General features: G+C 40.9%; 1 protein-coding gene across 2 annotated transcripts in view; it reads left to right on the top strand.

Annotated features, from left to right (window-relative positions):
* SEPTIN9 (septin 9) overlaps positions 1-13,850 on the top strand; it is a 299,259-nt gene that overhangs the window by 79,525 nt on the left and 205,884 nt on the right. The window lies entirely within an intron of this gene.

Raw genomic sequence — 13,850 nt, 5'->3', positions numbered from 1 at the left:
TGCAGCAGTCTTGCACTGGAAGCATAGACCAAGCTTAAGGGTTCTCCTGTTCCTCCAGGAACACCATAAACTACAGGTCGTCCTTGCTTTATGACCATAATTGAGCTAAGCAAAACATGTGTTAAGTGAATTTGCCACAGTTGTTTAAGTGCAGTTATTAAGTTAATAAGAGAGCTGTTAAGTGAATCTGGTTTTTCCACTGACTGCTTACAAGAAGATTGGAAAAGGTGATGATGTGGCCCCAGGACATTGCAACGGTCATAAATAGGAGTCAGTTGCCAGGCATCTCAATTTTAATCACATGGCCATGGGGATGCTGCAACAGTCATAAGTGCGAAAAGCTGTCATAAGTTGCTTTTTTCCCAGCGCTGTTGTAATTCTGAATGGTCACTAAATGAACTGTTGTAAGTCAAGGACCACCTGTATTACTTGGCATTCAACAGTCTGGTGGAAGGCTGGGGGGTTCCCTCCCCTAATTAAAAAAGCATCAAAAGCACAAATCACTGGATTCCATTAAAACGGGACTCCTGGAATTGCTCACATTCTTTCCAGAAATTTTGAAAGATCTCAAAATGTCATGAGATTTGATGATCTCGTGAAACCTTAGACATTTTTAAAGACTGAATCTAGTACATTTGACATTCTCTAGCACATGTGCAAATAGGCAAATACAGATAATGAAAATAAATTGGTGTGAGGATATGGACTGACATTCTCTGAACCTTTTGTCCCACAACATTTTTTTTAATGACAAGTTAATTGAAGTTTCAGAGAATGTCACATGGAGAATTTTGGCACCATATACCAGCAATTTCTGATATTTTTGTTCATGCACTGGTTTTTGCTTTAACTCTGTGCTTGACAAGCAAAATACTCCTTCCCTTCCCTGTGGCATTCCAGGATATCTGTACACTGTTAAAAATCAAAATGAGACCTAGCTTTATGTCTCACAAAATAAATACTTTTTGTAGACTATATGCTTTATTTTCTTGGTTACTGGATTCACACACACACCGTAACCGTGCTACATTCTCAACCCTGCCATTTTCAGAGATCTCAGACTTGTTCTCCCACACTCCAAAATATTCCCTTTTCTGGATAAGATCTGGATATTATGCCCATCTGATTTTTTTTTAATAAACGGTTGAGAAAGCCATGGAAAAGATACAGTGCAGTTAGGGAGCACCTTCATTGACTACCTGAATGGTATCCTACTGAAAACCTCTTGGGTGAGATATTATCGTTTAGAAACAAAACTGTCTGTGATGCCATGGAGTATTGAACACTACACAAAGAACAATGGCATTTAGTTGTATCCAGTTATTCTTTTGGTAATGTTCCAGTTCACCCTTTGCCTGGGCACAATACCTCAGCAGAGAGATAAATACATTCATTATCTCTCAGTGCTAAGCAATATGTATCTGCTCAGGAATGCTTAGCCTTGGGAGTAAAGAGGAAGATACACTGGGAGGAGACCAGGCTAATTCCACAGTGCTAGCAGGCAGAATTACCTTGAGAAACTTCAGCAGCCAGACAAGCAATTCCCTGCAAAGGTGTTGAAAGGTAAAGATTGTCCTGTTGCTGGCAGATTTAGAGTAGGTTATGTCTGGAGGAGGAGGAGGAGGAGGAGGAGGAGGAGGAGGAGGAGGTGGTGGTGGAAGGGAATGGGAAGGCATAACTGGTTGTCTGTCCATTTATATTAAATTCACATGAAGTGTCTTCAACAGTATGACAGAAATAGACAGAGGGGATGGTGATAGAGGAAAGGGTGAAGGAGCAGGGAGTGGTGTACATATGTGTAGAATCCAGTGTGAAGAAAAATATTCCTCATTCACATTACAAAGTCAGAATAGGCATTACAGTCCTTGTGTAGATTTGCCTTGTGTTGGTGTTCGATCTGTGCTGTGTTTTATTGCATAACCTTTTCTCTGCATTCAAATATCTTGGAATAGCTTTGTCTAAGGAAAAACAAAGCAAAACAAGGGATGCTACTTAACATTTCCTATCCTCTACCTTACCATTATTTCAGAAGGTAGACTGTGGTCCATGCACAATTTATCAATCAGTTTCTGGTAAGGCACTCAGTGCTCAGTTGCATTATTCTTCTACACTGGGTGGACTTTCTGCTCATTTATCATTTATATCTTCTTAAGCAAACAAGTCCAATTGTCTCTCAATCCACTTAATATGGATTATTTACATTAAAGCTATTAAGCCTTTTTCTGTCTTGCTTTCAAAGTGTGAAACATCAATAAACAATATTTTTTTTTTGCAAAACAGCAATCTCATCCCAGCCTTCAGGGCTTTATTTAGAGAGCTTTGTGATAAGTGGGTCATCTGACATCAATTGTCTTGATTATTGAAATATGTGCTTAACTTATTTTCCACAAACCTGGTATAACATGTGCACAGCACCAGATCTTCTGCCTGTTGTAGTTAATGGTTTATTGAGCATATTCTGATGTTATAACAATAAACTGTTCCCTGAACAGTTAAAAGAAACAGAATGCACTGCAAAAGCTGCAAACTATAAATGCTAAATCAAGCGTAAAAAGAGGTAAAATGAAAAACTCATCAAAAGCAGCCAAGTTATAGAATAATTCTTGGGAGCTAATAATCACCTCTGAAACATTTCTATATAAACAACAATCTGCCATTGTTGATAAATTATGGTGAATGAATATGCATGTAATGTAAAGTGAGATCATAATGATTTATTCAATAAGCTATGGTGAAAACAAACCATACCTAAGCATATTTGAGGGGGGGGGAAGGAAACATGCAGATAAATAAGGGATTTATAGGAATAATAATGAGTCGTATCTGTGCGAGAAAATCCAGGAATATATTACTGTTTAACTATTTCAGATAAGGAAATCTGAAAAGGTACCACAGTTATTGGAAGCAATAACTGTAGTGCTTTCAAATTTAACTGAAATGAAAAACTGCCAATGAAGTCTGGCATACTTAATGTACTTAATTTCGGAAAAGGAAACATCTCATATTGAAGAAAAGGTAAAAACAAAAAACCCAGGGAGTCAGATCTTTCTAGAAACTCTTCATGATTATTCAAAATTAATATCTATGCTATCTCCATTATCAAGGCCAGTATAGTGTACCTCTCTTCACATAGCTCCGAAAAGTCCCAAAACGAGTTATGTGGTGCATCCTGGCGGTCAGTGTAAATCTGAAATAAGATTATGTTCTCTGAGGCATACAGTTATGTGCCCAGAGGCAGCCAAATTTGAAAATAATATGAAGTATGCCAGTTTGGAGTAGTAGTAGTAGTAGTAGTAGTAGTAGTAGTAGTAGACTTTATTGTCATTTCAACAATATACAGTACAGTACACAGTGAAACGAAACGTTTCCCAGAACCAAGGTGCTACATCAGACGACACAAATCAAAAAAGAACAGAACACAAACTACACATAACTCTAAACTAAAAACTTAAAAAAACTACAAATGCAAGTATTTATAGTTCTAGTTTCTTCGTATTGAGAATTCTAATAGCTTGTAGGAAGAAACTGTAACACAATCTGGATGTCTGAGTCTGAATGCTCCTGTACCTCTTTCCAGATGGCAAAAGAGTAAAAAGTGTGTATGGGGGGGGGTTGTAATCAGCCACAATGTTTCTGGCTTTACGGATGCAAAGTGTGATGTAAATATCCATGACAGAGGGAAGAGCAACCCCGACGATCATCTTTGCCATCCTCACTATTCGCTGTAGGGTTTTGTGATCTGAAACGGTGCAGTTTCCAAACCAGGCAGTAATACAACTGCTCAGGGTGCTCTCAATAGTCCCTCTGTAGAAGATTGTGAGGATGTGTGGCGGAAGCTGTGACTTCCTCATTTCCTCAGAAAGTAAAGATGCTGGTGGGCCTTGCTTGTTATGGAACAGGTGTTGAGGGACCAAGTAAGATTCTCCGCCAAGTGAACACCAAGAAATTTGGTGCTCCTTATGATCTCCACGAAGGAGCCATCGATGTTCAGTGGAGAGCAGTCATATTTTGTCCTCCTGAAGTCAACAACCATCTCTTATGTTTTGTCTACATTCAGAGACAGGTTGTTGGCTTTACACCAGTCTATTAGCTTCTCCACCTCCTCTCTATATGCTGACTCATCGTTCTTGCTGATGAGACCCACCACAGTCATGTCATCAGCGAACTTAATGATGTGGTTCGAACTGTGCATTGCTACACAGTCGTGTGTCAGCAAGGTGAACAACAGGGGACTAAGCACACAGCCCTGAGGGGCCCCAGTGTTCAGTATGATGGTGTTAGAAATGTTATTCGCGATCTGGACTGACTGAGGTCTTCCAGTCAAAAAGTCCAGGATCCAGTTACAGAGGGAGATGTTCAGGCCCAACAGGGCCACCTTCCCCATCAGGTGTTGGGGAATAATAGTGTTGAATGCTGAACTAAAGTCTATGAACAGCATATGTATGTATGAGTCCTTGTTTTCTAGATGAGTGAGAGCTAGATGGAGTGTAGTAGAGATGGCGTCATCGGTGGAACGATTTGAGCGGTATGCAAACTGCAGTGGATCCAATGTTACAGGCAGCAGGGTCTTTATGTGCCTCATGATGAGCCTCTTGAAGCACTTCATGATGATGGGAGTAAGTGCAACAGGATGGTAGTCATTGAGGCAAGACACAGATGGTTTCTTCGGCACGGGAACGATGATCATTGTCTTGAAGCACTTTGGGACAACAGTGGTGCTCAGAGAAATGTTAAATATGTCGGTGAAAACATCTGCCACTTGGTCTGCACATCCTCTGAGCACTCTGCCAGAAATATTGTCTGGTCCCACAGCTTTTTGTGTGTCGACTCTACTTAGGGCTTTCCTCACGTCAGTAGTGGAGAGACAAAGTATCTGGTTGTTGGAAGGAGGTGTGGTCTTCCTTGCTGTCACGTTGTTCTGTGCTTCAAAATGGGCATAGAAACTATTCAACGCATCTGGAAGTGAGCCATTGCTCTCACAGGCAGATGGTAATATTCTGTAATTAGTGATGGCTTGGATGTCCTGCCACATATGCCGTATATCGCCGCTGTCCGTGAAGTATTGGTGGATACTCTGAGCATGTGCACACTTTGCTCCTCTGATGGCCCGGGACAATTTGGCTCTCGTTATTCTTAGGGCTGCTTTATTGCCTGCCCTGAATGCAGAGTCTTGAGTTTTCAATAAAACACGCACCTCTTCAGTTATCCACGGCTTCTGCTTAGGGAGTAAAATAATTTTCCTGGAGACTGTAACATCATCAATGCACTTGCTGATATAGCTGGTCACTGATGATGTATACTCCTCCAAGTTCATTGGAGTTGCCGTTGGTTGCAGCCTCCCTAAACATATCCCAATCAGTGCATTCAAAGCAGTCCTGAAGAGCAGAGATGGCTCCTGCTGGCCAGGCCCTCACCTGCTTCCGTACTAGCCTTGAACGCCTGTATGCTTGAATTAGCATAACAGAGATGTGGTCTAAATAACCGAGGTGGGGACAGGGCTTCGCCCGATATGCACCCGGGATGTTTGTATAAACAACATCCAGCATGTTTTCCCCTCTGGTTGCAAAGTCCACATTTTGATGAAATTTAGGGAGCACAGTTCTGAGATTTGCATGATTGAAATCTCCGGCAACAATAAATAATCCATCAGGGTGTGTGTTCTGCAGTTCGTTGATAGTCCGGTAAAGTACACAGAGCGCTTCCTTAGCATTAGCGCTAGGTGGAATATACACTCTGAGTATAAAAGCAGTGGTAAATTCCCTGGGTAAATAAAAAGGTCTACATCTCACAACCATAAACTCCACAAGCGGTGAGCAGTAGGTGGAAACGAGGACAGAGTTTATACACCATTCTGTGTTGACGTAAACACACAGTCCACCGCCACGGGTCTTACCACACAGAGCTTCGTTCCTATCAGCATGAAATGCGGCTAACCCATCCAACTGAATAGTAGCATCCGGAACTCTATCACTCAGCCATGTCTCCATAAAAACAAAGACACAGCAATGTCTGTACTCACACCGTGTAGCTTGCTGAAGTCTGATATAATCTAATTTATTGTCCAGGGAACAAACATTTGCTAACAAGATAGATGGTAAAGCAGGCTGACTAAAGTTAGCCTTTAACCTAGCATTTATCCCTGCTCGTTTTCCGCGCTTCCGCTTCCTCTCACACCACTTCCGATGCCCCCTCCTCCATCCGTCGGCTTCTGGTGATGCCGGGGTCTGAAGGCCTGGGCTTTGCAGCAAGCCGAGGTTACGCAGCTTCCTCTGCAAATCTTCGGTAATAATGTTATTGAAGTTGTTGGAGATGTTTCTGAGTTTCCATAGTGTCTGATGATGGTACACGTAAACACCAGTTGCGCCGACATCCATATGTTGTGTAAGACAGCTACCACATAAAAAAAAGATAGCACCACTTTGGATCTGCAGTGGCTGCTGCGAGTAGTGGTTAAAGGCTCTGGATTAGAAAATGGGAGAAAGTTCCAGTCCCACATTCAGTACAAATCCAGCTGACTTTCTCTCAGAAGGCAAGGACAAACAATTTCCAAAATCTTGCCAAGACAACTGCAGGGATGTTGTCCATGTAGTCCACAAGGAGTCAAGGCTGGCTCAGAGTGGCACACAATTTCTTGCCTTATCTCCTGAACCCTTTTGACAACCCAACCCTCCCTCTGTACAGTTGTCTCATGTGCAAAGTTTGGTTTCTGTGATTGAGTTTGCAACATTTCCTTGGGCTTACTGATGTTTCAAGCTGAATTCTGTCTTTTTCCACTGCTCAGTGTTGTTTTCATAGATGAATAACAGTTTCCAGAACTGAGATGGGGGAAGGGTAGAGATTGAGAGAAAGAGCAATCTTACTGGTCATACACAACTTAAGAGCTGCAAAGACAAGATCTTCAACTACTCTCTGGTGCATTCCAAAACCCCTAATTGTGTAACTTAGCCACAGAATAACATACCACTTCTAAATCCGTCCTTGGAGCATAGCTATTCATGGTGTGGGAGTCGAGGCTATTCCTTCCTGTCCCAGTATTTCTTTCTTTTCTTTTTTTTTCTTCTTCTTCTGATTTTAGAACTTGGTCCAGATCAGGCTGTGAAATGGTGTTCATCTATTTTCCTCATGAACTGTGCCTTGAGGAAACACATTTCTCTTCAAACATGGATTAAAATTATTGAAAGTAAGGGTGTGTGTGTATGTGTGTGTGTGTGTGTGTGTGTGTAAAGGCAAAGCAGTAATTTCCAAATGAATGTCTGTGTCTATTAAAGAGATTAAGGAGCAGTGGGGAGAAAAGGCATATACAGTGGTTGGGTTCAAACACTCTGCTATGATTTGTTTAACCAGCCCACTGAATAAACTGTATCGGATTCCACTGACACGCTGCATCATAAACTTGAACATTTTAACATTGCATGGCATGTTACAGAACCTACAGAATTTTATACCATCTATTCACTAGCTTCATCAGACTTCATCTAGTATAATATAAATGTATCTCTTTGACACAGTGTTGACTCCTGGCGGCTGCCTGGATAAGTCCCTGCCGTTTTCTTGGCAATATCTTGTGATTTGTCATTGACTCCTTCCTGGGGCTGAGGAAGAGCAATTGGCCCAAGGTCATTCAGCTTATTTTATGCCTTAGACAGGACTCCTAATTTCTTAGCCCAATGTTTTAAAACAGACATGTCAAACTCACGGCGTCATGTGATGTATGGAGCTTTTTTCCCATTGCTGGCAATGGAGTTGGAGCAGTTTCCTGGTGATGTGTCTGGCCTGTGGGCCGGCAGTTTGACACCCTTGCTTTAATCACTACACCAAACTGATTCTTTATATGATATATGATATGAGATATTGCGGCAGCAGTATCTCATATCTTATATCATATCAAGAATCAGTGACTGAGTGGCTGACATTTGGGGCCAATTTCCCCTTGCATCTATCCATGGCATAAACATTCTCTAGTGCACTGATGATGTTACTTAATTTGGTAATGAAATGTCTGCAAGAAAACAACCAAGCTCAGAGAGCACCAGGGACCCTGCACATTCTCTTGTGCTGGATATTTTCTGCCATATTCCTATGACATTGTTCTTTCAGCCCCTAAGTGAGATAGGCTAAATTGGCCTTAGCTGTGTCACTCTTAAGAGGTGATTGGTTAAAAGATTGATTGATGAAGCCTAGCATTTTTTTCCCATTCTAGTACCATCCAAGGGTGTTGGAATGGAAAAAAAAATGCTAGGCTTTGTCAATCAATTCAATCAACTTTTGGCATGAAATTAGCTGACTACAGTGTGCCTTGAAATAGAGGTAGAAAGAAAAAAAAAGGCATAAGTTAGAAGCTTACAAAATATTATCCTCTTATTAACAAAGCATAGGAGAAAAAAAAATCCTATCCCAAATTAACACCAAAAGAGGGAATGGTGTCATTTAAAAGCAGGGCAAGGACAGACATGTAGGTCTCAGAGTAAACAATGTTAAACTATTAGTGATCATTATCTGGCTTGCTATAAGGATCCTTCATAAATGGCTTTTATTTCCTAGAGTTTGTGATGACTGGACTCAGTGCTTTTTTTGTAAAGGAAAAAGGTGCCGGAACTCACACATGCCATACAACCCACCTTGCCTACCCTACAAGGTTCCATCCAAAAAAGTTGCCGGAACTCCATTCTGAGCGTTCTATGACAAAAAAAGCCCTGACTGGACTAATGAACATGTTGCAGCTATTGAAAACAGTTGTGCTCATTTATCTTTCATTACAGTCTGTATACGGTGAATAATTTTTGTGGTATTCTCCGTTTTTCTGAAACTGCTTGAATGAATATGTTTACATAATGGATGCTTCATGTGTCTTGCAAGCATTGTCCTAGTTGCCTTGAAATTTATTTTTAAAAGGCAAAACACTGTCCAAATCCAGGCTCCTAGCCTATAATTGGTTTATCTTTTCTTCCTGTCTCCACAACCCAATTGAGGAGGGGGGGAATGCAAGCTTTTCTACTTCAGCAATGCAATTTAGCTGCTAAAGATAATGGAAAAAAATTACTGTCTAATGAGACCAGTATAGGAAGTTTGCTCAGGAGGCCCTCTACATTTCAATTTACTAAAGAGAAGGCCTCCTGCATTTCAGACAGAAAATAAACTCTTATTACCTTACACTTCTTGAATGAACTGGGTGAAGCTCAGGTGGTGGTAAGCAGCCAGGAGCATTCTTCATCGGAGTAGGCTAATGTAGTCGTAGCATCATTTAGAGATGAAGCGCTTAAATTCAAGTATCTATGTTACAGTGATGGGGTTCACATTGCAGTATTCTGTCTTGGTGTATGACAGACTCCTTCCCTTCTGGACGTATTTATTTCCCTATCAGGATGCAATAAGAGGGAAATTGGCATGCTGCAAAGCAGATTGTAAGCCCATGGCATCATTTCTTATTTCCAAGGACAGCTCCAGCATCACTGGCCTTCTTAGAAGATAAAAATAGTGGCTGGATTCTGCTAGTGTTTTATTTGAGCATGTACTCCTTAGAAAACAAGACAGAAGTGGCAGCAGCTAGGAGGGGGAAGAGGAGAAGGCAGCTAAACCTCACTAATTCATCTTTCAGTAAATTGGTATCTTGTGACTGGTTAAATGTTTCATGGCAACTATCACAAAATTCCCCTAGAATGCTAAAAATGACCACCAGTTCCCACAGATTGGGACCAATGACATTCAGGCTGAATGGCAATAAGAGGCTGCCCTTAAGCCTTCACTTCAACAAACTGGAATATGCCTATGGGTACTCTCATTTAAAGTCATAAACATGGCGGACTGAAGTAATTTAAAGATGACCTTAAAATTTTGCAATAAGCCCAGCAGTCTTCCTCTTGGAATACTTTCCTGGAATAATAATAACAACCAACAACCAACAACAACAACAACAACAACAATAATTAATAATAATAATAATAATAATAATAATAATAATAATAATAATAATAATAATAATAATAATAATAATAATAATAATAATAATAATAATAATAGTTGTGTAGTGAGTTCTTCACGTAGGAAAGGAGACAGGGCAAGTGAGTTCAGCAAAGCTCATGGTTTATTGCTTGCAGGATCTGAACTGAGAATTGGGCTGCAGCTTGCAGCAATTTATAGTCTGGCCCCTAGGTGGCAGCCAATAGGTTTAAAGCAACCTATTGCCGCCTAGGGGCAGCCAATAGCAGCACTGGAGACCTGGAGTCTGGGTTGCTGGAGAGCCGTTAGCTACTCCAGCTTACCACGTGATGTTACAATTGAGCCCAATATATAACAACAACAACCACAACAACAACAACAATAACAACAACAACAACAACAACAACAACAATAATAATAATAATAATAACAATAATAATAATAATAATAATAATACGACTTGCCTGTGTCTGAAAAGTTGAGGGAATATAGGGTAGAAAAAGTTGTCGAGAATGAGAGGGTGAAGATCTTGTGGGATTTCCGAATACAGACAGATCGCTATTTGGAACACAACACGCCAGATATCTCAGTTATAGAAAACTGAAGCATACGGTTGATTGATATTGCTGTACCAGAAGATGCCAGAGTCAAAGAAAACTGGAAAAAATTACAAAATACCGCGACCTGGCCATCTAAACTGCGCGATTATGGATGAAACATGTAACAGTGATACCCATTGTCATCGGGGCACTGGGAACTACGTCCAAAAGCTTTGCAAAATACATCAAGAAATTGCAGCTTCCTGCAATAACTACAGCAAAGCTACAAAAAACTGTGCTACTCGGAACCTCTCACATTTTAAGGAGATACCTGGTTGATACCTAGGATGCTGGCAGCAACCCGTGTCAACCGTTAGTGCCAGTCAATTTGAGTGTTCAGTTGACTGAGTTTCATGTTTTATGAATATAATAATAACAATAATAATAATATAAGTGATGGGCACAAGGAATTCTCCCCCATCACCAAGAGCACCAAGCATCTGCTGTTTTCCACCAGGCAGACTGTTTCATTTCATTTTCACAAAGTCTATTGCTCTTAACACAGCCTGAATTTAATGTTTTTTTTATTGTTGTGGGGAGATACAGTGGCTTTTTAACTGTTTAACTTTATAGCATTTTCCCTTTGGGATTCTGTTTTGTGCTATGTTTTCCAGGAAGAATTCATTCCAAAATAAGTGTAGGGAAATTAGTTTGGCTTAATGGTCAAAGTGGCTCTTATCAAAAATAGCGAGGCTGATAGATCATATGCTCCATTTTCTACCTCAGTATTTCTCAGTCTCATCAACTTTAAGGTGGGTGGACTTTTAACTCCTAAGGTTTCCCAGCCAGCATTCCGAGAGATGAAATCCATGTATCTTAAAACTGATGAGACTGACAAGCACTAACTAATCCTGCAGTATGAGTCTATAAACTATAGGCAGGAACATGTGATGGTAAACAATTTTGGGTACCTTATTGGAAAAAGGCAATGACAAATGGGACTGAGATCAGAGGAAGGCTTTCAAGACAGTGAGGGGTTTGGAAACAAGCCATATGAAAGGATCTTAGTGTTTAGAGATAACCAAGGGTTGATAGGATAAGACAATCTGAAGGTGGTCACACAGAAGAAAGAGTATATACAGGGCTTTTTTCCTCATAGAACACTCAGAACGGAGTTCCGGCACCTTTTTTGGATGGAACCTTGTAGGGTAGGCAAGGCGGGTTGTATGACATGTGTGAGTTCCGGCACCTTTTTCTTTTACAAAAAAAGCACTGAGTATATATGTTCTTATTACTAAAAGGGCAAGACCAAAAACCAATGTGTTAAAGCCACAAGGAAGTAAGTACAAGAGAAAGTTTTGTTTGAGCTGTCAGTGAGCAGAACAGGCTGTCACATGAAGTGATGAAATCTCATTTGTTGGGGGATACAGTGGCTGCTTATCTGTCAGAGATGATGTAACAGACCCTGCAGTGTACATAAAGTAGGTTAGCTGACTTCCTTTCTGTCCTATGAATATGCTAACATTTTTAGAAGATATGCAAGTGTCACAATACAAAAGGTTTCTATTATTGTCATCTGGAAGTTAGAATTATTTATTTCCAGTGTGGCTACTGCTCAACTTTTTTCCCTCTTTCTTTGAAGGAACAGTATTAGTTGACTCCCCACCCAGGGTTTTGACCCACCCAGGGTTTTGAGTAACCAGAAAGCTATATTGAGGAGAATTGTTTATTTATTATTTATTTATTTATTTATTTATTTATTTAAATTTATATGCCGCACTTCTCCCTAAGGACTCAGGGCGGCACACAACAATAAAAATTAAAAACATAAAATAGAAAATTTAAAAAAAGAATTAAACAATAAATACAATAATTATATGACAATTTAAAAACCAGTAAAAAACTAATTAAAACCGTAGTCAGTCCAGGCCCGCTTGTTGGAATTGTTGAAAGGCGAGTATGCATGTAGTTCGATACATGGCAAATGTGGAGGCTGCAGTACTGAAAGGGATTTTATCAGCCCTTCTGCTTCCATGGGGAGATGATTCATCCATTTTAATAATCTGGAATGGAGATGACTCACTCAATACAGCAGTATCATCCCCTTGCACACAAAGATAAATGCCATTTTTGGGAGTAGTTGCAAAGTGTCCAAAATGGACAATGATCCCACTTAGCACAGGTCAAGCAGGCTAGAACAGCCCTAAATTTAGAGTTTCTGCCTTGGTCAATGTTCTCAGTCATGGAAAGACTCAGAAAAGGCAAACAGATGGAGAAGGCATTGTGAAGTATATAAGCAGAACAATAAATTACTACAAGTTCTGTCCTCTAAAAAGGTGGGTCTGAGAGGCCCACATACGCCAATCACTTCTAATTAATCAAGTGATGTGATTAAATTGCTAGAGATATTTGTTATGAGGATCCTGCTTCTTTTATGGACTAGCTGAGCAAAAATAGATTTCGAAGCATCGTTCTGCAAATCTGTGAATATTTTACTTCTCCCAGAGCTCCCTCTGGAAAGATTCCAGTAGAGGCCTACTTATTAATATTGGCTATTTGTGCTGAATTTTTCTAGGGCAATCTCGTAAGTAGCAGCTGGCAGGAATCTCTGTTTACTCCATAAGTCCTTCCTAAAAAACATGTATCGCTTTTACAGGGATGTTTTTGATTGCTTATGACAGGGGATCTTTAAAATTAATTTAAGGGAAGTTTGTTGACAGAACTGTAGCACTGAAAAGAAACAAAGCAACTCCTGGGCTGACTCACCAGCTATCCATTGCATGAGGCAGTTTGCTGAGCCAGAGGCATTTTATCAAGCCCCACATTTTGCTTAGTGAGTCCCAAGTTGCCAATGGACCTTTAAAAGACATCATTCTCTCCAGGCCTGCCTGCGTGATCCATACCAGCGTAACTCGCATTATGAGCCATCCCCCCTCAAGGCTTTTTGTTTTGCCGGCAGCCTCCCCAAATCTCAGTAACCCCTTTATGAAATGGAGCATAACACCCAGCCTTGGGGATAAGGTCACAGTGGTTGCACAATTGCATTTCTACCTTCAAAGCCCACACCTGGAGCCTTTGGACAGGAGATCTCAGCAGAAGCCCAGCCTGCCTTGGAGGGGGGGAAAAGGAGGATATCTGCAGGAGCAGCCCAGTAGCAAGGCAGCTCGCATTGCCTCGGTCGTCACTTCTAGGCCAGCTGCAACAGCTCAGCCGTATTGGCCCGTGGGACAAGGGAAAGTCCGACAGGCAGTTCCTTGTGCCAAGGCAACCCTGTGGCTTCTGGCCAAGAACCCGAGGAGGAAGAAAGCCTGCAGTTCTCCCTGGTAGCAAGCAGGCGGGCGAGATTTTCTCTCTGTCATTCCGCCGAAGACTGAA

The sequence above is a fragment of the Vipera berus genome (genome assembly GCF_964194415.1).
Source record: "Vipera berus genome assembly, chromosome: 2".
Lineage (NCBI taxonomy): Eukaryota > Metazoa > Chordata > Lepidosauria > Squamata > Viperidae > Vipera > Vipera berus.
This window is presented reverse-complemented; position numbering and strand designations above follow the sequence as displayed.